At 41.4% G+C, this 27,140-nt stretch overlaps 1 protein-coding gene across 1 annotated transcript in view; it reads right to left on the bottom strand.

Annotated features, from left to right (window-relative positions):
* The window catches only part of LOC126281967 (nose resistant to fluoxetine protein 6-like), a 381,389-nt gene that overhangs the window by 315,818 nt on the left and 38,431 nt on the right, over positions 1–27,140 (bottom strand). Inside the window, exon 2 of the mRNA XM_049981343.1 lies at positions 26,676–26,745. The gene's annotated coding sequence lies outside the window, so the exon portion shown is untranslated. The remainder of the gene's footprint in view (positions 1–26,675; positions 26,746–27,140) is intronic.

Below are 27,140 nucleotides of genomic sequence, written 5' to 3'. Positions count from 1 at the left end.
AAAAAGAATTTGTTACTCTTGAGATGGCTTCGATTTCGATAGAATTCACAGAGCCTGTTTGTCAGTCTATTTATATCGGACCAATCCAAACTCAACATGTATCAATTTCATTACGAGTTTACAAAAAATCATTTTGCAGTTTCAAAATCACTTTACATGCATACCATCAGATGGTATTACCGGGTGAAGGACTCCATATAAGGTAACGCATATGCAGCTGATAATTCTAACGACACATCGCTTGCAAAAACGTCATCTACCTATTAAAAGACTAGGTGAATGGGTAGCAGACTGTGCAGTTACGTGTAAAATGTGCATGTACTGTACAGTGTCGTGTGCCACCCAGGTGCAGGCAAATGATGTGCACTGTGTGGCCTCAATCGCTCTCACAGTTGATGATTACTTTGAATGCCTGCTGTGTTGCCTTACTGGAGTTCCACCTCCTGTTCTGCAAATGAAGAGGCTTCTATTCATTTGCAGGATCATGTGGTACACACCGTTTTGCAACTGAAAATCGGCCTGTTGCAGCATTAAGACAAATGTATAATTTGTGGCAATGCAATGCAAGTACTCAAGCTATTCACTCAGGTGATAGAAAGAGAGAGAGATTACGTGCATTTATTTTTTGTATATACTAGTATCGTGAGATTGCATGTGCGTATACAGAGTAGTATGGCCCACCTGGATGAGTGTAAGTAGCTGGTAGCTTGTCTGAATTAATTGCACATTGTGTGTGTGTTCATTATACAGTTTTTTCAGCTGCTGCTAGTTATCCAAGTCATCAGTTTTTAGTTTCAAGTATTTCTTGTTCTCCATCTTAAGTCTCTTCTTAACACTGCAATTTCTGCAAAGTTTGATGGCAACATTGTAAACCTGCTGTGACAATGGAACATATGTGAAGTTTGATGGCAATATTGTAAAGTTGCTTTGCTATTACAACATATGTAAAATTTTTGATGGCAACACTGTAACATTCCAACAACTGTGAAGTTTGAAAGACTTTCATGGGACTATATTGTACAGAAATGTTACTTCTTAACTGCATACTTTATAGATTCTCTTTTTTTCTATGCTAATAGTTAGTACTATTAGTGTAACAAAATTATCTCGGAAAATACCACACAACAAATTGTGAATAAACCTAAAAGATTAATTTGTAACCACATAACGTATAAATAATGATAATCAGTTACCCAACATCCTTGTTCTTATTTACAATGCATATCTTGATTCCAAAATCAAATATACCTGCTGTAAGTTTAAACCAGTCAGTATGAAAGGTACAACACATGGATAAAGAAAAGTGCTCTACGTGGGTACAGAGAAGAAGGAAGTCAAGCTCTCAGGATGAAACTTGTAACTTCATTGCTTTGGAGTATACATAGTGTGCTGCACGTTTTGGTTGTGGGAGCAAGCACCTTGTGACCGTTACTGGATCCACAAATGTGTAGAAGACAAGTCTAAAATTGTATCTTCTCCTAGATGAGCAGCATAGACAACATATGTGGACGGAACTGTGTACTTACATTTAACGAATTTTTCTCTTTTCTTCTTATCATACACAAATCATTATCTGTGCAAGTAGTAGTGGTAGTTTTAGCTTGTACAATCCAGCCAGGATGGAGGATGAGGAGGAGAAGGAGGAGGAGGAGGAGGAGGAGGAACAAGAGGTTGCTTGAACATCTCAGTAGATGAGGGAAGATGAGAAAGGTGCCACTGGCTGGTCCAAGAGGGGGATGAACTACATAAATTATATATTTTTTTCTTAAGAGGAAAACATCATTTATTTGACACCGAGCAAGAAAACAATTTTACTTTATCCATACTACACATAACACTATTTTCTTCTCCATACACATGTCTGAGCCACCAGAGAGATGGTAAATTGTATATTATAGGTCCAGAACTACAGCAAGCGTGTAAATATTATCCATGGATAAAACCACCTCATAGTTTTCGAGGTATGTGGTTGTGTCTATGTAGTCAAAATTTTGAAGAGATGTAAGTATATCTTTGTAAGTCATCCCAGGATTGCCTTAGCATGTTCCATCACAGTTATATGTTAAGCATAATGCAATTTTTCATGTTGTGGCACAATTCACATCTCTCAATAATTTGAAACATGAGACATTTGTGGAGAACAGTATGATAATACATCCATAATTTCTGAATGTGATGAGAGCAGTTTTCCTAAAAACCAACTGTCCATACTCTTTGTAGAAGTCTTATGTTTACACTGTCAGATATAATAGTGAAACCCTTTAAATGCAGTGGAGCACCTGTTAATATATACAAGTCGTTGCAGAATTCCATTGAATGGTAAATAATTAATCACAGGGCATATTTCTATGGGCTGAGCATGCATGTCAGCAATGTATTATAAATTATCAATTAATAAGACAGTCAGATCGCAATAATAATTTATTTAAAAATTAACATCGAACTAACAACAACTACAGGCGACAAGAAAAATCGCATTCCAGTGAAGAGTGTTGCAGCAAATGCGCTTGTGGATGGACCATGTGTGTTTCTTGGATGTACTCTTCATTTTAGTTTGGACATAAACGATACTTTCTCTAATTGTATGTATGGTTGACCGTTGACATAGTAAGAGGTGGTAGCGGAGTTCCAAGTGCATCTGGACTAGAAAGTTTTAATGATAGAGATATAATTTCCTATCGTACTTGTCATATGTTTGAAACTGATAACAAAGACTTTGGTAAATCTGCTTATGATTCTACTTCTCCACTTGTATTGTATACACAATAGGTTTTGCCTGTATGCCGGCCACCTTCAGTTCTATGACACCATAAATTTTAAAATAAATTAAACAGCTCTCACATGCACACGACAAGATGGGTGGAGGCAGAAGAGATGGAATATACATATCTTTTCCATCTCTTCTGCCTCCACCCATCTTGTCGTGTGCATGTGAGAGCTGTTTAAGATATTCACCTGCAGGCTTAAATGTTTATGACAGAGAATGATCTCATTGCAACTGTCCTAATTTTAGGAATCATAACTTCTGCCAAATAGCCATCTGCGCCAACAACTTGCATTTTGTCTACAAGTTGTTGCATATTAATCGGGATATAAGCTAGCACGACCTGTATTCTCTAAGATTAGCTGTGTGGAGGTTGATCTTTATACCTTCTTAGTTTATTTTCAATATCATGAAACTTAGCTGTTACCATTTTCATGTGAGCCATGATGGCTCTACTACTGTTGTCTTCTCTAGTATTTATAGCCTAAAATCTTTCCACTATCAGTGTAACTAAACTAATATTTGCTTTAATTTCCTTATGTCGTTTGAGATTTCCATTCAGAATTTCAATACTGTCTCTCACCACTGCAATTCTTGCAGACTTAGATTTCAGATGTTCATCGATTGTTTGGATTTCCTCAGACTAATACTTCTGTTGATGTGTTCAATTTTTACAGTAATGTACCAATAGATATGGCCTGTATATCATCCCATTTGTGTGAATGCAAGGCATGTGTGTGAATTTGTCCATGATATGCAATATACTGACATGGTTACAAATTAGTACACTGTCATTTCAAAAGGGACTGCTGGAAGTTATGTGTATATCACCCACCACCCATTTCTCGAATTTCATCAGCAACCAAAAACCCTTACTGCATGTGATTCCAGGAATCTTCACCCATAGTAATGAATTCATTTAACGCCATATCACTTCCTACATGTGCTTCACAAATGCTTTCTAATTCATATTGTCTTCTCTCAAAGCTCTAATAAAGTTAGCATTACCACTATCATATGCTTCAGAGAACTGGAATATATTTGGGTGATATAACAGACATTAACAGCGATATGATGACTGTAACAAATAGTTCCATATTTGATCCTAGTTTTCAACTGCAACGTCATCGAATGTGAACACAGTTTTCAGAGTTACTCTATGGAGAGGTGGGATATCACCTTTTTTGCTGAATGTCGTGTATGTTATACCACCAATGCCAGACAAAGTTTCCTTTACTAACTGGCATTTATAGCCGCACAGCACACTTCAAAGTTGAGTATTGATTTCTACCTACGAATACAGAGTTTGCACATTTTGACATGCTGACCCTTTGAGAGTTCTTATATAACTGATATACTGCTCTTTCAGCCACTGTTAACATACGAAAATTGTGGCAGTACATGCAATAATATGTACAAAACTGTATATCATCTCTGCTTTCAAGTATAAAAGAAGTAGGGAGCGGGCTCTACAGCCAGTTCACCACTATCGTTCATACTGATATCATAAATATTGTGTCAAGAAATTAAATATGGGTATCATACTCAGTGTTAAATGTAACATATGCTGAGCAAAGATTTTAGCTGTTCAGTGATGGTAACGAGCGTATATCAAAATTTGTGAATTCTGAAGTATCATTCAGTACTTTGAATTAATCAGAAAAGGCACTGTTGGAGCAGAATGACTTCTGGAGGACATTGGTGTTTTAAACAAATCTACAAAGTACAGTATATAGAATAAATAATTTCTGAACATCTCATGATACTGCAAATAGAAGACTACAAATTTCATAACAAGGAAGAGGAGAGTGTTAATGCTTATTACATATCTGAGTGGCCTGATATGGGAATGTGTGTCGTCTGCTTATGAAACTTCCTAAAGAAAAACTTCAGGAAGAGTGCTGGAATTTAAACACAATTGGCTATTATTAGTTTCATAAGCAACTCGTGCCCTTTTGTGTAATATCTCCCACAGATTTTAAATTTCAGACTGAATCACTTATTTCCAAATGTTATTAATGAGATAAGCATCTTTGTTTGGTGGAGAATGTCGATATGATGCACTTCCTCTTATTAAACTGCACCATGAGGATGCTGAAAGGAAACAAACAAAACAATTTTTTCTAAACGATTTTGATTTTTTTCTTTCTTAAGAAAGTGCAGTCGTTACAGTTCCCATCTGGGAGTATGACAGTAATGGGGCTACTCCATTTTTCTTAGTGCTTTTACTTTGCTGACTGAGCAACAGTCACTGTGCATCTTTATCTATTATGGATACTGAACATATTTATACATCATTCTCTTTGAATTTTGGTGAAATGGAACACAGTTGAGAGATATAATCATTCATTATCATTTTTTAACTGAGCTAACATGTGTATTCAGGGGATTCTTTGATGACACTGATCATTATTTAATCTGCAGTGAAATTGGGATTGTGAGGCCGAAAGTGCAGGTAGTCAGTTCCATATGAAGGAGGATAAGAGTGGAGAAGCTTCAGGATAAGGAAATCAGGCACAAGAACATAACAGCGATCTCAGAAAGGTACCAGTTAGTTGAATGTAGTCAATTACATTCATTAGAAAAGGAATGTACAAGGTACAGGGACACAGTACTAGAAGTGGCTAAAAAATGTCTTGGAACAGTAGTGTGTAAAAGTAGGAAGAAGCAAACAGCTTGGTGGAATGACACAGTCAAGGCAGCCTGTAAAAGGGAAAAGAAGGCGTATCAAAAATAGTTACATACTAGAACTCAGGTAGACAGAGAAAGTTGTGTTGAAGAAAGAAACAAAGCCAAACAGATAATTGTAGCATCCAAGAAAAAGTCTTGCGAAGACTTTGGAAACAGGTTGGAGACTATGGGTCAAGCTGCTGGAAAACCATTCTGGAGTGTAATTAGCAGTCTTCGAAAGGGAGGTAAGAAGGAAATGACAAGTATTTTCGACAGGTCAGGAAGACTGCTGGTGAATCCTGTGGATGCCTTGGGCAGATGGATGGAATATTTTGAAGAGTTGTTCGATGTAGGTGAAAATACGATCAGTAATGTTTCAGATTTCGAGGTAGAATGGGATAGGAATGATGACGGAAATAGGTTCCCATTTGAGGAAGTGGAGAAAATGGTCAATAGATTGCACTGCAATAAAGCAGCTGGGGTGAATGAAATTAAGTCGGAACTCATCAAATACAGTTGAAGTCAGGTCTTAAATGGCTACACAGGATAATTGTAATGCCCTGGGATTCCAGACAGGAATATTTAAACATGGAAACAGAAAAGATTGTAACAACTACAGAGGTATCGCTTTAATCAGCGTTGTGGGTAAAATCTTCTCAGGTATTGTTGAAAGGAAAGTGCGAGTATTAGTTGAGGACCAATTGGATGAAAATCAGTGTGGGTTTAGGCCTCTTAGAGGTTGTCAGGACCAGATCTTTAGCTTACGGCAAATAATGGAGAAGTGTTATGAGTGGAACAGGGAATTGTATCTATGCTTTATAGATTTAGAAAAGGCATATGACCGGGTTCCTAGGAGGAAGTTATTGTCTGTTCTACGAGATTATGGAATAGGAGGCAAACTTTTGCAAGCAATTAAAGGTCTTTACATGGACAGTCAGGCAGCAGTTAGAGTTGATGGTAAATTGAGTTCATGGTTCAGAGTAGTTTCAGGAGTGAGACAAGGCTGCAACCTGTCTCCACTGTTGTTCACATAATTTATTGATCATATGTTGAAAACCCTCCCCCCATGAACCATGGACCTTGCCGTTGGTGGGGAGGCTTGCGTGCCTCAGCGATACAGATGGCCGTACCGTAGGTGCAACCACAATGGAGGGGTATCTGTTGAGAGGCCAGACAAACGTGTGGTTCCTGAAGAGGGGCAGCAGCCTTTTCAGTAGTTGCAGGGGCAACAGTCTGGATGATTGACTGATCTGGCCTTGCAACATTAACCAAAACGGCCTTGCTGTGCTGGTACTGTGAACGGCTGAAAGCAAGGGGAAACTACAGCCGTAATTTTTCCCGAGGACATGCAGCTTTACTGTATGATTAAATGATGATGGCATCCTCTTGGGTAAAATATTCCGGAGGTAAAATAGTCCCCCATTCGGATCTCCGGGCGGGGACTACTCAGGAGGATGTCGTTATCAGGAGAAAGAAAACTGGCGTTCTATGGATCGGAGCGTGGAATGTCAGATCCCTTAATCGGGCAGGTAGCTTAGAAAATTTAAAAAGGGAAATGGATAGGTTAAAGTTAGATATAGTGGGAATTAGTGAAGTTCGGTGGCAGGAGGAACAAGACTTCTGGTCAGGTGACTACAGGGTTATAAACACAAAATCAAATAGTGGTAATGCAGGAGTAGGTTTAATAATGAATAGGAAAATAGGAATGCGGGTAAGCTACTACCAACAGCATAGTGAACGCATTATTGTGGCCAAGATAGATACGAAGCCCACACCTACTACAGTAGTACAAGTTTATATGCCAACTAGCTCTGCAGATGATGAAGAAATTGAAGAAATGTATGATGAAATAAAAGAAATTATTCAGATAGTGAAGGGAGACGAAAATTTAATAGTAATGGGTGACTGGAATTCGAGTGTAGGAAAAGGGAGAGAAGGAAACATAGTAGGTGAATATGGATTGGGGCTAAGAAATGAAAGAGGAAGCCGCCTGGTAGAATTTTGCACAGAGCACAACTTAATCATAGCTAACACTTGGTTTAAGAATCATGAAAGAAGGTTGTATACGTGGAAGAACCCTGGACATACTAAAAGGTATCAGATAGATTATATAATGGTAAGACAGAGATTTAGGAACCAGGTTTTAAGTTGTAAGACATTTCCAGGGGCAGATGTGGACTCCGACCACAATCTATTGGTTATGACCTGTAGATTAAAACTGAAGAAACTGCAAAAATGTGGGAAATTAAGGAGATGGGACCTGGATAAACTGAAAGAACCAGAGGTTGTACAGAGTTTCAGGGAGAGCATAAGGGAACAATTGACAGGAATAGGGGAAAGAAATACAGTAGAAGAAGAATGGGTAGCTCTGAGGGATGTAGTAGTGAAGGCAGCAGAGGATAAAGTAGGTACAAAGACGAGGGCTGCTAGATATCCTTGGGTAACAGAAGAAATATTGAATTTAATTGATGAAAGGAGAAAATATAAAAATGCAGTAAATGAAGCAGGCAAAAAGGAATACAAACGTCTCAAAAATGAGATCGACAGGAAGTGCAAAATGGCTAAACAGGGATGGCTAGAGGACAAATGTAAGGATGTAGAAGCTTATCTCACTAGGGGTAAGATAGATACTGCCTACAGGAAAATTAAAGAGACCTTTGGAGAGAAGAGAACCACGTGTATGAATATCAAGAGCTCAGATGGCAGCCCAGTTCTAAGCAAAGAAGGGAAGGCAGAAAGGTGGAAGGAGTATATAGAAGGTTTATACAAGGGCGATGTACTTAAGGACAATATTATGGAAATGGAAGAGGATGTAGATGAAGACGAAATGGGAGATACGATACTGCGTGAAGAGTTTGACAGAGCACTGAAAGACCTGAGTAGAAACAAGGCCCCCTGAGTAGACAACATTCCATTAGAACTACTGACAGCCTTGGGACAACCAGTCCTGACAAAACTCTACCAGCTGGTGAGCAAGATGTATGAGACAGGCGAAATACCCTCAGACTTCAAGAAGAATATAATAATTCCAATCCCAAAGAAAGCAGGCGCTGACAGATGTGAAAATTACCGAACTATCAGTTTAATAAGCCACGGCTGCAAAATACTAACGCGAATTCTTTACAGACGAATGGAAAAACTGGTAGATGCAGACCTCGGGGAGGATCAGTTTGGATTCCGTCGAAATGTTGGAACACGAGAGGCAATACTGACCTTACGACTTATCTTAGAAGAAAGATTAAGAACAGGCAAACCTACGTTTCTAGCATTTGTAGACTTAGAGAAAGCTTTTGACAATGTTGACTGGAATACTCTTTTTCAAATTCTAAAGGTGGCAGGGGTAAGATACAGGGAGCGAAAGGCTATTTATAATTTGTACAGAAGCCAAACGGCAGTCATAAGAGTCGAGGGGCATGAAAGGGAAGCAGTGGTTGGGAAAGGAGTGAGACAGGGTTGTAGCCTCTCCCCAATGTTATTCAATCTGTATATTGACCAAGCAGTAAAGGAAACAAAAGAAAAATTTGGAGTAGGTATTAAAATTCATGGAGACGAAGTAAAAACTTTGAGGTTCGCCGATGACATTGTAATTCTGTCAGAGACGGCAAAGGACTTGGAAGAGCAGTTGAACGGAATGGACAGTGTCTTGAAAGGAGGATATAAGATGAACATTAACAAAAGCAAAACGAGGATAATGGAATGTAGTCAAATTAAATCGGGTGATGCTGAGGGAATTAGATTAGGAAATGAGACATTTAAAGTAGTAAAGGAGTTTTGCTATTTAGGAAGTAAAATAACTGATGATGGTCGAAGTAGAGAGGATATAAAATGTAGACTGGCAATGGCAAAGAAAGCGTTTCTGAAGAAGAGAAATTTGTTAACATCAAATATAGATTTATGTATCAGGAAGTCAATTCTGAAAGTATTCGTTTGGAGTGTAGCCATGTATGGAAGTGAAACATGGACGATAACTAGTTTGGACAAGAAGAGAATAGAAGCTTTCGAAATGTGGTGCTACAGAAGAATACTGAAGATAAGGTGGATAGAGCACGTAATTAATGAGGAGGTATTGAATAGGATTGGGGAGAAGAGAAGTTTGTGGCACAACTTGACTAGAAGAAGGGATCGGTTGGTAGGACATGTTTTGAGGCATCAAGGGATCACAAATTTATCATTGGAGGGCAGCGTGGAGGGTAAAAATCGTAGAGGGAGACCGAGAGATGAGTACACTAAGCAGATTCAGAAGGATGTAGGTTGCAGTAGGTACTGGGAGATGAAGCAGCTTGCACAGGATAGAGTAGCATGGAGAGCTGCATCAAACCAGTCTCAGGACTGAAGACAACAACAACAACAATATGTTGAAAACAATAGGCTGGCTGGGTGAGATTAAGATATGTGAACACAACATAAGCAGTCTTACATATGCGGATGACTTAGTTGTGATGGCAGATTCGATTGAACGTTTGCAAAGTAATATTTCAGAGCTAGATCAGAAATGTAAGGACTATGGTATGAAGATTAGCATCTCCAAAACGAATGTAATGTCAGTGGGACAGAAATATAAACGAATTGAGTGCCAAATAGGAGGATCAAAGTTAGAACAAGTGGACGGTTTCAAGTACTTAGAATGCATATTCTCACAGGATGGCAACATAGTGAAAGAACTGGAACCGAGATGTAGCAAAGCTAATGCAGTGAGCGCTCAGCTACGATCTACTCTCTTCTGCAAGAAGGAAGTCAGTACCAAGACTACGTTATCTGTGCAGCGCTCAATCTTTCGAACAACTTTGTTGTATGGGAGCGAAAGCTGGGTAGATTCAGATTACCTTATCAACAAGGTTGAGGTTACGGATATGAAAGTAGCTAGGATGATTGCAGGTACTAGTAGACGGGAACAATGGCAGGAGTGTGTCCACAATAAGGAAATCAAAGAAAAGGTGGGAATGAACTCTATAGACGTAGCAGTCAGGGCGAACAGGCTTAGATGGTGGGGTCATGTTACAAACACGCGATCTAGTGTGTTACCCAAGAGACTCATGGGTTCAGCAATAGAGGGTAGGAGGAGTCGGGGCAGACCAAGGAGAAGGTACCTGGATTCGGTTAAGAATTATTTTTAAGTAATAGGTTTAACATCAGAAGAGGCACCAATGTTAGCACTGAATAGGGGATCATGGAGGAATTTTATAAGGGGGCTATTCTCTAGACTGAACGCTGAAAGGCATAATCATGATGATGATGATGATGATGATGATGATGATGATGAGCTAACACAGGATGGCGTACAAGTAAGTACATGTATGCGTATATTCTCTAGCAACATCAGGTAGTGATAATGCTGATACTTAGTACATACTTTGTAATGAAGCACAAATGCATCAAAATTGGTAACAAAGACTTCCTCTGAAGTGTTCCGACAGGTAAGTTTCGTAAGTGCATTCCGTATATTTTCAAAACGTCCATGCACATACAACCACACACATCAAGTTCTTGAATGTAGATTACTAACAGTGAAATGCACTATATGTTATTCCCATTGCATATTTTCACTGATCTTGTGTACTCCATAGGACATATGGATACGACATTTAAGCAACACTGCAGGCCCTTAGCGTTGGACATTGCAGTTCCCTGTGCGGAATTTTGACATAACTTGTTCCATTCATAGGCTGAAAGCACAAATTCTGAGATTAGTTTTTGTATGTCCTCCCTCTCCTACTGCTGTAATTTATCAAATAGGTCTTTAACTTGCTGTGCTGTAGTCGGAATGGTGAGAAATAAAAAAAAAAAAAAACAAGTCCTCATTTCCGATAACCCATTGGTGAGTTGCTGTGGTGATAGAAATTCAAATAATAGCTGTGTATCCTGCTCCACTGCATCATCGAAGACCCACTGAGGGGGAAACAGTGAAAACACATATATGTGCACAATGAGTAGTAATAATAATGCGAGCAAATGAGTAATAGTACATACGTTTCAATACGACAGTCAGTGTTTTTTCTTTTTATTCTGTTGGGAGGCGATGACTGATCTCTGCTGATGCGTCATGATGGAGTTAAGCAACCGATGTATAGCGTGCAAATAACGAGTCCCTCCAATGGCTGATATATCTGGATGAATGTTATGGATAGATGAATGCAGTGTCACAACTATTTTGTGTTTAGAGAAACATCTTAGGTGCCCGTTTTTGGGTTGCACATTATAGTAATTAAGATGATGTACACTCCTGGAAATGGAAAAAAGAACACATTGACACCGGTGTGTCAGATCCACCATACTTGCTCCGGACACTGCGAGAGGGCTGTACAAGCAATGATCACACTCACGGCACAGTGGACACACCAGGAACCGCGGTGTTGGCCGTCGAATGGCGCTAGCTACGCAGCATTTGTGCACCGCCGCCGTCAGTGTCAGCCAGTTTGCCGTGGCATACGGAGCTCCATCGCAGTCTTTAACACTGGTAGTATACCGCGACAGCGTGGACGTGAACCGTATGTGCAGTTGACGGACTTTGAGCGAGGGCGGATAGTGGGCACGCGGGAGGCCGGGTGGACGTACCGCCGAATTGCTCAACACGTGGGGCGTGAGGTCTCCACAGTACATCAATGTTGTCGCCAGTGGTCGGCGGAAGGTGCACGTGCCCGTCGACCAGGGACCGGACTGCAGCGTCGCACGGATGCACGCCAAGATCGTAGGATCCTACGCAGTGCCGTAGGGGACTGCACCTTCACTTCCCAGCAAATTAGGAACACTGTTGCTCCTGGGGTATCGGCGAGGACCATTCGCAACCGTCTCCATGAAGCTGGGCTACGGTTCCGCACACCGTTAGGCCGTCTTCCGCTCACGCCCCAACATCGTGCAGCCCGCCTCCAGTGGTGTCGCGACAGGCATGAATGGAGGGACGAATGGAGACGTGTCGTCTTCAGCGATGAGAGTCGCTTCTGCCTTGGTGCCAATGATGGTCGTATGCGTGTTTGGCGCCGTGCATGTGAGCGCCACAATCAGGACTGCATACGACCGAGGCACACAGAGCCAACACCCAGCATCATGGTGTGGGGAGCGATCTCCTACACTGGCCGTACACCCTTGGTGATCGTCGAGGGGACACTGAATAGTGCACGGTACATCCAAACCGTCATCGAACCCATCGTTCTACCATTCCTAGACCGGCAAGGGAACTTGCTGTTCCAACAGGACAATGCACGTCCGCATGTATCCCGTGCCACCCAACGTGCTCTAGAAGGTGTAAGTCAACTACCCTGGCCAGCAAGATCTCCGGATCTGTCCCCCATTGAGCATGTTTGGGACTGGATGAAGCGTCGTCTCACGCGGTCCGCACGTCCAGCACGAACGCTGGTCCAACTGAGGTGCCAGGTGGAAATGGCATGGCAAGCCGTTCCACAGGACTACATCCAGCATCTCTACGATCGTCTCCATGGGAGAATAGCAGCCTGCTTTGCTGCGAAAGGTGGATATACACTGTACTAGTGCCGACATTGTGCATGCTCTGTTGCCTGTGTCTATGTGCCTGTGGTTCTGTCAGTGTGATCATGTGATGTATCTGACCCCAGGAATGTGTCAGTAAAGTTTCCCCTTCCTGGGACAATGAATTCACGGTGTTCTTATTTCAATTTCCATGAGTGTATATCGAGGTATAATCATTAAGATAAATTCCTGCTCTAGCCAATAGCATAACACACTTTCGAGTTTCTCACCATCCAGCTGACCTGGAGATGGAGGAGAGAGGAAGAATGTAGGAATAACATTGTATTTTTGGGGGAAGATGAGGGGTAAGATTTGACTTCGAAAGTAACAGCTGGTGCTCATTTCCGTAAGGGTCACAAATCAGTGTGCTCATAATATGCAGCTTGTTTCACTACTACCACGCACTCTTGGTGATGTGCGGAAGTGAGATCAATTACATTATTTCATGCTCGATTTATTGATGGTCTGGATGAATTCTCCTCATTGCTACACGTCTACTACCAGTCTAAATAAGCGCCACATGCCTCTCTGTGAGTGGCGAGATTCGTTTAAATTTTTCACTTTTCCTGTGCCGCTAGTTAATGTCGTATATCATTCAAACTGCTTTCAAAAGATTCTCAGATCTGACCACGGAATTGGAAAATGAGCTTTGCAAACAGCTTTACTACACCGTGTCCACATGATTGCTAGCAGCTCCTCTATAAACTACATAGGATAACAGCCTACAGTTCAAAAAGGGAAGGCCGTATACACTAACATCACAAGTTTCCACTCGAATGAATAGAATTTATTGTCTTGTATAAGACGTCATCAAGTCCGCTTCATTGTTTGTCAAAAGTTGCTGAGGAAGACTGAGATTGGAATACACCAAACAAGAGTGCAAGTAGTACTCTGAGATAGCAGTGAACATGAGGGATTGGTGGAGGGTCCCATACAGCCCGTCAGAAGACTGATGACTCAAAAAGAAGTATATATATATATCCTAGAGGTGTAAGGACCAACCACGCGAATAGCTGTGGCTGAGACATTATATTGTACTCACGGACTGCATATGCGGATTAATTTTAGTTTATAGTTATCGACGGGAAGAGTAATTGTGAGTCTTTTAAAGTTTTTCCGTTCTGAAACGTTGATCCCAAATTTTAACACTTATATTGATTTTAACAACCACGACGTCTTATCCACCGTGGCTGAGATGACAGATTTCAAATATGTCATCAGGGTATCGTAAACGGTATCCAACACACCCTACAAGAACTCTGAAATCGTAATTTTTGGGGATATAGTATATCTACTAGAGAGATGACTGGCAGTTTACAGATGTCAAATGTCGAAGTGACACTTCTGCATTTTTTCGCGCCAGTGCTGGAACCGAACATGAGTATCTTATACCATAACTGAACTTTTTTAGCAACTGAAGTACTCGATATTTACATTCGTTATTCGAAAGTGGAGCATGGATGGATTATCGTTTACGAATGCTACTTCCTTTATAAGTGTTTGATATTCCTTTGTTGTTTCTGCGCAGAGTACTCATTGAAATCCTATATTTTTGCCTACTCTTCTTCAAGTTGCATTCATGACTTTATTCTAGTGTGTAACCTCAGTTACAACAGCAATGTCCGTTCGAGCAATCTGAGTTAACCGTGCTATTAAAATATTGACAGTATCGTGTGAAAACAGCAGCACACTCCACCACTACCGTGACAGTCCTCAGGCCACTTAAGTTGCATGTGGAAACTCGGCTTAGCACATCACGCCTCAGCGCGATCGTTTCTCCTTGTCTCTAACTGCCGCTGATTCCCTCCTAGACGCTGCAACCATCATTGTCGCAAATTACAATGTAATTCACACGAAATTTCCGAGTTTCGAATAAAAAGGCTGGATTAAATTAAGTAGTAATCATTAAATCTGCGCTGATGCACTGAACGTTTCCGGTATTTCAGTCTAAAAAATTATGTATTGCGGTTATACGTAAACATGCTTTCAGGCAGATTCAGGATAAATGTTACAAGCAAGAATAATACAATTGCATACAGTCCAAAGTAGCGATCTACCTCGGCTTCACAGTGGTAGCTCTAAGTACACTACCTGCCATTAAAATTGCTACACCGCGAAGATGACGTGCTAAACAAGCGAAATTTAACCGACAGGAAGAAGATGCTGTGATATGCAAATGATTAGCTTTTCAGGGCATTCACACAAGGTTGGCGCCGGTGGCAACACCTACAACGTGCTTACACGAGGAAAGTTTCCAACCGATTTCTCATACACAAAAAGCAGTTGACCGGCGTTGCTTGGTGAAACGTTGTTGTGATGCATCATGTAAGGAGGATAAATGCGTACCATCACGTTCCCGACTTCGATAAAGGTCGAATTGTAGCCTATCGCGATTGCGGTTTATCGTATAGCGACATTGCTGCTCGCGTTGGCCGAGATCCAATGACTGTTACCAGAATATGGAATGGGTGGGTTCAGGAGGGTAATACGGAACGCCGTGCTGGATGCCAACGGCCTCGTATCACTAGCAGTCGAGATGACAGGCATCTTATCCGCATGGCGGTAACGGATCGTGCAGCCACGTCTCGATCCCTGAGTCAAGAAATGGGGACATTTGCAAGACAACAACCATCTGCACGAACAGTTCGACGACGTTTGCAGTAGCATGGACTATCAGCTCGGAGGCCGTGGCTGCGGTTACCCATGACGCTGCATCACAGACAGGAGCGCCTCCGATGGTGTACTCAACAACGAACCTGGGTGCACGAACGGAAAAACGTCATTTTTTCGGATGAATCCAGGTTCTGTTTACAGCATCATGATGGTCGCATCCGTGTTTGGCGACATTGCGGTGAACACACACTGGAAGCGTGTATTCGTCATCGCCATACTAGCGTATCACCCGGCGTGATGGTATGGGGTGCCGTTGGTTACACACCTCGATCACCTATAGTTCGCACTGACGGCATTCGTGGCTCTACCCTTCATTCGATCCCTGCGAAACCTCACATTTCGGCAGGATAATGGTTAGGTTAGTGTTGTTTAACGTCCCGTCGACAACGATGTCATTAGAGACGGAGCACAAGCTCAGGTTAGGGAAGGATGGGGAAGGAAATCGGCAGTGCCCTTTCAAAGGAACCATCCCGGCATTTGCCTGAAACGATTTAGGGAAATCACGGAAAACCTAAATCAGGATGGCTGGAGACGGGATTGAACCGTCGTCGGCAGGATAATGCACGACCGCATGTTGTAGGTCCTGTAAGGGCCTTTCTGAATACAGAAAATGCTCGACTGCTGCCCTGGCCAGCACATTCCCCTGATCTCTCACCAATTGAAAACGTCCAGTCAATGGTGGCCGAGCAACTGGCTCGTCACAATACGCCAGTCACTACTCTTGATGAACTGTGGTATCGTGTTGAAGCTGCGTGGGCAGCTGTACCTGTACAGGCCATCCAAGCTCAGTTTGACACAATGCCCAAGCGGATCAAGGCCATTATTATGGCCAGAGGTGGTTGTTCTGGGTACTGATGTCTCAGGATCTATGCAACCAAACTGCGTTAAAATGTAATCACATGTGTGCATTTCTTCTTGGTATAGCTATTTTAATGGCCAGTACTGTATCTATGGACGGAAGAATTATTGTTTGGCGTACCGTTGATAAGTTATCCACACAAATATTCTCCGCTGATCATCCGAGCTCAGTTCGAAGCGGGACTGATGAATGACGACAGTTCTGCTCCAGCCAATGAGAATCCAGGCCGAGGGCGTGTCTGGAGACGCCCCAGACAGCTAAGGGATACCACTCTGATTGTAGCTCGCCATTCTGTACGACAACCAGGCTGGTGGTCTGAGTTGCCATTTCATTTCATGGAGGACCCTCTTGGTTGTTATCCGTGGCACCCTTAATGCACGTACGCCCACGATGTTTTACGCCTGGCGTTGGTGCCCTTCATGGAAAGCCGTCTTGTGCGTACATTTCAGCAAGATAATGCCCACACGCACACGTCATGAGTTAATATTACTTGTCTTTGTGCTCACCAAACCCTACCTTGGTCATCAAGGTCATCGGATCTCTCCCCAACTGAGAACTTTTCGAACATAATAAGCAGGCACTTTTGGATTTTGACGATATAACGCCCAACTCTGTCAGAATATGGCACGGTGTCCTTCAGGAGGACATCCAACAACACTGCGATTCAACTCCAATCCGAATAACTGGTTGCATAAGGACTAGAGGGGAACCAACACGTTAGTGACTTGCTCAATTTGTGATGCTCCATCGGCAGATTAAATCATCTTTTTAAAATTCTGATCATTTATTCGTCTGTAAATGTAAAAATGATACTGTGTGAAGAGTTTGACAGAGCACTGAAAGACCTAAGTCGAAATAAGTCCCCAGGAGTATACAACATTCCATAAGAGCTACTTACAGCCATGGAAGAGCCAGTTCTGACAAAAATCTACTATCTGATGACCAAAATGTATGAGACAGGAGAAATACCCTCAGACTTCAAGAAGAATATAATAATTCCAATCCCAAAGAAAGCAGGTGTTGACAGATGAAAATTACCGAACTATCAGTTTAATAAGTCATGTCTGCAAAGTAATAACACGAATTCTTGACAGACAAATGAAAAACTGGTAGAAGCCGACCTCAGGGAAGATCAGTTTGGATTCCGTAGAAATATTGGAACACGTGAGGCAATACTGACCTTATGACTTATCTTAGAAGAAAGATTAAGGAAAGGCAAACCTACGTTTCTAACATTTGTAGACTTAGAGAAAGTTTTTGGCTCTCATTCAAAATCTGAAGGTGTCAGTGGTAAAATACAGGGAGCGAAAGGCTATTTACAATTTGTACAGAAACCAGATGGCAGTTATAATAGTCGAGGGACATCAAAGGGAAGCAGTGGTTCGGAATGGAGTGAACAGTGTTGTAGCCTCTCCCCGATGTTATTCAATCTGTATATTGAGCAAGCAATAAAATAAACAAAAGAAAAATTCGGAGTTGGTATTAAAATCCATGGAGAAGAAACAAAAACTTTAAGTTTTGCCGATGACATAGCAATTCTGTTAGAGACAGCAAAGGGCTTGGAAGAGTAGTTGAACGGAATGGAGTGTCTTGAAAGGAGGGTATAAGATGAACATCAACAAAAGCAAAACGAGGATAATGGAATGTAGTCGAATTAAATCGGGTGATGCTGCGGGAAGCAGATTAGGAAATGAAACACTTAAAGTAGTAAAGGAGAATTGTTATTTGGGGAGCAAAATAACTGATGATGGTCGAAGTAGAGAAAATATAAAATGTAAACTGGCAAAGGCAAGGAAAGCGTTTCTGAAGAAGAGAAATTTGTTAATATGGAGTATATATTTAAGTGTCAGGAAGTCGTTTCTGAGAGTATTTGTATAGAGTGTAACCATGTATGGAAGTGGAACATGGGCAATAAATAGTTTAGACAAGAAGAGAATAGCTTTCGAAATGTGGTGCTACAGAAGAATGCTGAAGATTAGATGGGTTGATAATATAACTAATGAGGAGCTATTGTATAGGATTGGGGAGAAGTTTGTGGCACAACTTGACTAGAAGAAGGGATCGGTTGGTCGGACATGTTCTGAGGCATCAACGGATCACGAATTTAGTATTGGAGGGCAGCGTGGAGGGTAAAAATCGTAGAGGGGGACTAAGAGATGAGTACACTAAGCAGATTCAGAAGGATGTAGGCTGTAGTACGTACTGGGAGAAGTAGCATGGAGAGCTGCATCAAACCAGTCTCAGGACTGAAGAGCACAACAACAACAAATGTACATCCCGCCTACCGATTTCCTGAAATAGTTTAACAATTTGTACAAGTCAGTAACGCGTTGGTCCATCTTTGGGGCTGAAGCGTGAATAGGTCACTGCGTCCCACAAGAAATTTCGCATTGTTTCAATCGAAAATGGTAGAGAAAAAATTTTCTGGTCATGTTAATGATGTAAACGGTAACTGTTTAGAACTACGCCACAATGATGGTGGCGAATTAAAAAAAAAAAAAAGTTCAAATGTGTGTGAAATCCTATGGGACTTAACTGCTAAGGTCATCAGTCCCTAAGCCTACAGATTACTTAACCTAAATTATCCTAAGGAGAAACACACACACCCATGCCCGAGAGAGGACTCGAACCTGCGCCGGGACCGGCCGCACACTCCATGACTGCAGCGCCTGGCGAATTCGAAACAAACAATTTCATACAAGACAATCATAGTCTATAAAGTCAGGAAATAACCTCAAGATGCCTACAAAAGTCACCAAAATCACTGCGCCTGTGTGGTGCGAGTGTTTCGTAACATCTTCTTGCCCTCTTACACCATGGGCTTAACAGTGCACTTGTAAATTGTAAAACTGACGTTTGTGCAGATTTTACCTCACTATTCTGTAAATTGTATCAATGTAAAATTAACAATTAAATTGTTTTTCCTCGGGCACTCGTAGTATGATAAACTTCGACGTTAGGGTTAAGTTTAGAACGAATTGGAAGCGTAATTAGTTTTTGCATAAGTTGGTCTAAAATCTTTCCCTTTTATTACTCTCACAGGAAAGATTAACTTACCAATGTCAATGCATTACGGTGGCGTCAGAGGGCGAGACGATATTTGAAAACGTCATGCAGCGCGCATGCGCAGTAGCTTAAGTTACTTTTGTAGGTCAATTTCATGCTATTTTGCGTCTTTAACACAGCTGTTCGTCTTGACTTCACGTGCACCACTGTGGTACGCAGCAAACCGTTATTGTTTACACTGTGTATTTGGACATTATTGATGAGTTTTTGTGTGATATTTGAAACCACTGGTAATCATGCATTTGGGGTTATCCATCATGCACATAGTCTTTGGAAATTAGAATGTGTTTATAGCAAACTTTTACGTTCATCTTTTCATTACATTAAAGGACATCATATGTCCACGTTTGCAACCATTTCACTTTATACGCTTGCACAGTATGTAGTTTTATTTAGTGCTTTGTTCCTGTTTTACTATTTCGCCACAGTAGAAAGCGCTGTCTCTTTGCTTCACCATGCTTCATTCTGATATGTTTCATCGTATCTAGTGCCAGAAGCGATACCACTAAGAAAAATATGGTTGAAATGGCTCTGAGCACTATGGGACTTGACTTCTGAGGTCATAAGTAAAACTTAGAACTACTTAAACCTAACTAACCTAAAGACATCACACACATCCATGCCCGAGGCAGGTTTCTAACCTACGACCGTAGCGGTCGCGCGGTTCCGGACTGTGGCGCCTAGAACCGCTCTGCCACTTCGGCCGTCACCACTAAGAATTAGCGGATGCATGCAGTTCGTAACAACAGTATCTCCAGATTAGTCTACTCTACATAATTTTCTTCATTAATTGTCGGGAGTTGATAATTCTTACTCTGAGTTCATTATTTCATAGTATACAGACAGCAAATGCATTATCTAGCACGAGTTTTGTCAGCGAGCTGAAACTCATTTCGCTTCCTGTGCCCGGGTTCCCGGGTTCGATTCTCGGCAGGGTCAGGGATTTTCTCTGCCTCGTAATGACTGGGTGTCGTGTGATGTCCTTAGGTTAGTTAGGTTTAAGTAGTTCTAAGTTCTAGGGGACTGATGACCATAGATGTTAAGTCCCATAGTGCTCAGAGCCATTTGAACCATTTTTTTGAAAACCATTTCACCGTTATGCAGTAATGGTCAATCGACGGCAGGCTTGCAAGACAGATGGTTCAAATGGCTCTGAGCACTATGGGACTTAACTGCTGAGGTCATCAGTCCCCTAGAACTTGGAACTACTTAAACCTAACTAACCTAAGGACATCACACACATCCATGCCCGAGGCAGGATTCGAACCTGCGTCCGTAGCGGTCGCACGGTTCCGGACTTTAGCGCCTAGAACTAACGTAAGGACATCACACGACAAAATCTGAAACTTGTACACTTTATACATGTATACGTTCGCTTAAATGACAACAGTGCAACATTACACCTGAGAGATAGTTAAAAACTAGTAAGTTTCATACTGATTTCAGTAAACCTAAACGTAACCAGATATGTGTGTATTAACTACCTGATTTTATAACCAAAAGGTGTTTTGCACTTATTCCTTTAGCACCTCCAACGATTTCTTATGCTCATTGCCTTTCCGCTTGACGAACGCCAGGTTGATGCTTATCCGTTTTCAGCTTCCCGTAACACTAACAAATACGTTGTTGATAAAGATCTGAATTGAAATTAAGTGCAAAATAATTCTCATCGTATCACGTGAGAAACGTGTATTTATATTTGTAGCTGAAATAGTCTGACTCGCGTTGATACCCCTTTATGGTTTGCGTTTCTTGTAGAAATTACCACCATCGGCTCGGTATCTCATTTCAGCATCGTGGATATGGCGTGTGCTGGTTCCTGAGGTTAGCTGCAGATTTTCATTACAAACATATTGCAGAACTGTCGAAAAAAATTCCTGCAATGCCCAGGAACGTCGTTATGACATCTTTGTTGAATGTAAGCTACGAGGTTTTCCTTGTACGGGCTTAATATCACTCAGAAAACAACCCTCATATTTATCATCAAAGAAAAAGAAGTTTTTCTTTTGTGAAGCAACACTGGCGTAAGGAGCATAGGTAACCTATCGTGAAATTAAATAACATTGTAAGAGTAGATTATGTAAGATCAAAATACTTCTCGCATCACACTACCAACGTGTAACAAAACTGCTAACGGTTTAGAGGTTTTGTGCCTCACCACCAGTTTTGCGATCGGTCACTGCACACTAACGAATTTTAATGCCCCGTTATATGAGCACGCATCGGCTCGTGCTAATAACGACGTGCAATACAATTTTACATACCATTCACCCATTAAACAACAAAACAAAAAAGTATTGGCGCGAAAAATTTCAACTGAACATATGAGAGAGGCAATTTCCCCGCATACATTTCACACGAAACAGCGTATTACGAACGTATGGATGAGAGCATCACAGCGGCGGGGGAGGGGGGGGGGGGAGAGGGGGTACCGACACGTCTCATCTCAGCATTCGGGAGGCGATTTCTTTCCCATCCTGTCCAATCGAAGCTTGTGCCCCGCCACTGGTAATCTTGTCGTTGACTAGATTTCAAAACTTTTTCTTCTTTCCTTATTTCTCACCACTACTCCTGAAGATTGTTGGTTGTAACCAACGAGGTGATGCAACGAGTGAAGCGTGGAGTAATTTGATTATGCTTTGCGATGCGTGTCTATTAACAGTTACAAGTTAGAACATTTTTAATGTAACAAAATAAAAGACACAAACAGCGGATGGCTCGTACTCTCTTACTAACATTAGAAACACACACACACACACACACACACACACACACACACACACACAAATCGCGCTTCGTGTCTCCTAAATGTTCGTCCGAATTTCAAAGACTTTATGTTCTAGAAAAAACAGATTTATGATTACTTGGGTAGTCAGCATGATATTTCTCGTCCAGCACTAACGATGTTGTGTCTCAGTGGAGAAAGTTAAAGAGCATTTGTACAGGCATGTGTAGAGCAAATTCGTGAAGGATGGAAAAGACGCGCCGAGGTTCAACAGCCATATTAGGAAAGTGCTATGAAACCAAAGAGAGCTTCAGTGAACATCTACACATAGCCTAAGACTCGCACACAACCAAAAAATAAATAAAGTCAAAATTAACATGAGGAGCGCCATTCATAAGGCTTTCACCGAATTAGAACGAATAATTCTGTCTATCGACTTGACGAAATCCTAAGAAATTTTGATCTTACGTTAAATCAGTAAAGAGATAGAGTCCATCTGTCCGGATAATCTGATAATAATGAAATTTAAACAGAACATGACAGAAAAAATGCAGAACGATTTTTTTTTAAAAGCCGTTTCATAGACAAAGATCGCACTGTAATACGACAAAATGGCTGTATCGAAACAAGTGACCATGGGACAGCAAAGGAATTCAAATCTCTGAACAGAACAACCTACGGGATACCAGCACAATGCTTATAGAGATGCGAAAGAACTTGCTCCTCTTGTAGCATCATTAGACAAAAGCACATGTTATCTCCGTTTTCAATTAATAATGTCGACCAGATTCACTAAATTATAATCCTATATCTTTGACGTCGGTCTGTTGTAGAATTTTGGTACATGTTTTGCGCTCGCGTATTACGTTTCTGAAGACCGAAATAGTCATTTGTAGGAATTAACACGGGTTCCGAAAACAACAGTCGTGTGAAACCCAGCTAGCTCTGTTCGTCAACGAGACCCAGAAAGCAGTAAAAACAGCCGCCCAGGTAAATGCCGTGGTGTTTGACTTCGGTAAGGCGTTCGACACTGCCACTTTGTGAATACCATACCAACTGTGTGATTGAACTGAAGAGTTACTATGAAACATAACACAGCATGCCATTCTTTATGCAGTGAAATCTTCAGACGTAAAAGTAAATTTAGATGTACTCCGAGGAAGTGCTAAAGAACCGTTACTTTTCACAATGTACGATGAAGAGGCAAAGAAACTAGTACACCTGCCTAATTAGTGTGGGTTCCCTGCAAGCATTCAGAAGTGCCGCGACACGACTTGGCATGGACTCGATTAGTGCCTGAAGTAGTGCTGGAGGGAATTGACACCATGAATACTGCAGGCCTGTCCATAAATCCCTAAACATACGAAGGGGTGGAGATCTCTTCTGAACAGCACGTTGCAATGCATTACACATATGCTCAATAATGTTCATGTCTGGGGAGTTTGGTGGCCAGCGGAAATGTTTAGACCCAGAAGAGTGTTCCTGGAGCCACTCTGTAGCGATTCTGGACCTATGGGGTGTCGCATTGTCCTCTTGGAATTGCCAGAGTCTGTCGGAATGCACGATGGTCATGAATGGATGCAGGTGATCGGAGAGAAAGCTTACTTTCGTGTCACCTGTTAGAGTCGTATCTAGACGTATCAGTGGTCGCATATCACTCCAAATGCAGGCGCCAGACACCATTACAGAGCCTCCACCAGCTTAAATAGTCCCCTGCTGACATGCAGCGTCCATGGATTCATGGGGTTATCTCCATACCCGTCCACGCTCAACCGCTCGGTACAGTTTGAAACGAGACTCGTCCGACCAGGCAACATGTTTCCAGTCATCATAAGTCCAGTATCGGTTCGACGGGCCCAGGAGAGACGTAAAGCTTTGTGCAGTCATCAGGAGTAAAGAAGTTTCGTTGAATGGTTCGCACGCTGACACTTGTTGATGGCCATTCATTTAAATCTGCAGCAATTTGCGAAAGAGTGGCATTTCTGTCACGTTGAAAGATTCTCATCAGTCGTCGTTGGTCCCGTTCTTGGAGGATCTCATTCCGGCTGCAGTGATGTCGGAAATTTGATGTTTTACCGGATTCCTGGTACTCGCGGTATTCTCGTGAAATGGTCGTACAGGAAAATTCCCACTTCATCGCTGCTTCGGAGATGCTATGTCCCATCGCTCGTGCTCCAACTATGACACCACGTTGAAACTCACTTCAATCTTGGTAACATGCCATTGTAGCAGCAGTAACCGATCTAAAAGCTGCGCCAGACACTTGTTGTCTTATATAGGCGTTGCAGATCGCAGCGCTGTATTCTGCTTATTTACATATGTCTGAACACCAGTTTCTTTGGTGCTTCAGTGTATATGAATGACATAGTAGACAAAGTAGGAAAAATGTGAACCATACCACGTAGTGATACGAAATGGATTATATGAAATTCCAGTACAGTGTGGTTGCATTCTTCCTGCGTGTGTATATGTCACGATTACAATTTCTCTTTGTAAAGGGCTGTAAAAGACAGAGTGCTTTCAACAAAGCTTTACATGTAGCTCGCAGAAGTCGACTAGTAACGCTAACCGAGAATTAGTTGGTTTCGTTAGCGGATATGTTTGTAGTACTACAAACCGGTTCCAGGATTCAGTTGCTGCAATTGCTGCAAACAGACACTGATCATTTGTGGAAGGTAAATGAAAACTGAATTACATGTTGTCTCCGTTAAGATATCCTTCAAAGAAAAATTAAAACTCTAAAACTATAAACAGTGCTGCACGATTGTATGCGCATGCATGCGGGAGATTTAACTTTCCGTAGTCGGATGTATCTTTTTAAATATAAACTTTGTATTCCTATATGGAAGTTAAAATTCTCCCTAAGTACATATCTTCATACATGCGGTAGGTTTTGTCTTGTGGAATCAAGAAGTATTGGGAAGATTCTTAACGAAATGCAACTCATCCAGCAAGGAAGTAGCTTTTAAGGCGCTTGTTCGATCACGTGTTGAGTACTGTCCATGTACCTGGGATCCCTGCGAGGTAGGACAGATAGAATCGATAGAGAAAATCTGACCAAGACCAGCGCTGTTCGTCACACGATCGTTTAGCTAGCGCTAGAGCCTTACGGAAATGGTCAACGAATTCCATTGGCAGACGTTACAAGAGATGCGTCGTGCATCACAGAGAGATTTATGATTGAAATTTCGAGAGAGCGCTTTCCGGGAAGAGTAGGACAACATATTAATTCCGCTTACATAAGTCTCGCATAATGTCCAAGAGGAGAAAATTTGAGGATTTAGTGCCGATACAGAGGCTTACCGACAATCATTCTTCCTACGCGCTATTCGCGAGTGGAGCAGGGTTAAGGGCTAAGTGGTACAAAAACTACCCTTCGCCACATACAATTAGGTGGCATTAGGAGTACGACGTACATGTAGATGAAAACAATTACGGAGACCTTACTGATTGAGGAACAGTGTGACTTTACGCCAGGCCGCCCATGCATTGTTTAAAAATATTCGTAGTGAACCAAAATATTGAGAAACGAATACAATTCGTCACAGAATAGCTTTCAGCATTAACAGACTATGATAAGATCTTGGAACATATCAGAAACAGTGTTTTATGGGGGATTACGGGTAAGAGGGGCTTCCTCAGGCAGTTAATTACTATTCTTAAAAGGGCGTCTAATAGTAAAAAGAAAGGCATATAAATGAATGAAGAACTGAGTGAACCAATAAATGTCAACGAGGGCCTAGGTCTGTCACCTTTACTGTTCAATATTTGTATTGACGACATCCTACGCGAATGGGCAGATGTGCACCGTAGTTTGAAAATAGCACTTGCGAAGAGTCTAAGCTTTTGTTTTCTGACGACCGAATAACCTTTCGGAATGCAGAAATGAACAGAAGATCCTGGTACAAAGATTTACGTAAAATGCCAATACACATAATTTGAAGACTTCCACAATCATGACCAAATTAATGTCATTCAAAGGAAAATATAATAAGAACTAAGAGCGATATAGATGGAACGATAATAAAAACAAGTCAATTTAAGTATCTAGTCTGTGATGTATCACACGACAGAAACTGGAAGTTAGGAGAAACTGAGTAAATACGAACTAATAGTCGCAACATTAAGAACATTAAAGAATAAATTTCGTAAAATGAGAGCCAGAAATGTTATAGACAATGGCAGTCCATAGTTTAGTATATGGCAGCAATACAAGGGTATCATGGAAAAATAACAAATACAAGGAGCAGAAATGAGATTTGTAAGACAAATAAAGGGGTGAACTAGAAAGGACAGAATAAGGAATGAGTATATTCATCAGTATGTAAATATCTTTGCCCTGAATGACAAGATAAAACCGACTACAGTAAAAAAATGGCAAAGCCATATCGACAGGATGGAGGAAAGTGTACTACCCAAACAGGCAAGGTCCTACTTACCAATGTGTAAAGAGACGTTGGTGAGCCGGTAAAAGATGGAAGGAAGCCAGAGCGGGGCAAAGACGCAGTCCTACAAGAAAAAACAAAAATAAGAAATCGGACGAAGATTTTTGAAGACAGAGTACATTTTTTGTGTATGGGCCCAATTGGAATGCGCATTGTCTTAAGTTTCATCTTCTTTTTTCTCTCTGTCGCTTTGGAACACCATACTTCACCTGTACTATGCAACAAACTGGCTGGATTCCTATCTGTCAGTTTCAGTGTTTCAAATTCTGTGTCTTCCAGGTACTTTGCGTTTTCAGTTGTAATAGGGACCACAGTAGAAGTACTATGTTTTGAATGACAATATGGGTCATATGGTGTAACCTCTCCAGCATTTGGGATAGTTACTTTTGAATACATTGTGGGAGTGAAACAGTGATCGAAGTGTTACAAATATTTACAATCAAAAACAGTCTTGATCAC

This window comes from Schistocerca gregaria, chromosome 7 (genome assembly GCF_023897955.1).
Source record: "Schistocerca gregaria isolate iqSchGreg1 chromosome 7, iqSchGreg1.2, whole genome shotgun sequence".
In the NCBI taxonomy this organism is placed as follows: Eukaryota; Metazoa; Arthropoda; class Insecta; order Orthoptera; family Acrididae; genus Schistocerca; species Schistocerca gregaria.
The sequence above is the reverse complement of the archived record's forward strand: the minus strand, read 5'-3'. Positions and strand labels throughout refer to the sequence as shown.